The sequence below is a fragment of the Portunus trituberculatus genome, chromosome 32 (genome assembly GCF_017591435.1).
Source record: "Portunus trituberculatus isolate SZX2019 chromosome 32, ASM1759143v1, whole genome shotgun sequence".
NCBI lineage: Eukaryota > Metazoa > Arthropoda > Malacostraca > Decapoda > Portunidae > Portunus > Portunus trituberculatus.
The window spans coordinates 14,844,504-14,844,786 of NC_059286.1; positions in this window are offsets into that span (position 1 = coordinate 14,844,504).

Below are 283 nucleotides of genomic sequence, written 5' to 3' on the forward strand. Positions count from 1 at the left end.
GTGACTGCATTGTGACACATGTTTGGCCTATGGTAACTGAAGGAAACAAATATCAGAAAGTAAAACAGACGCCTTGCTCTTTTTGATAGTCCTTTTACCATTACTTTAAAATATTTGCATACTCTTTTCACTCTATGTAAAAAAAAACCTAACATTAAGTGAATATACCTTTAATAGACGAAGATTAGGCAGTGTGGTGAAGGCTTGTATTCTTTCTCTTGCTGAGTGCTGCTTGGTGCTCCTTGAAAACTGTCGGTAATATAGCAACACTTCACTTTACGTG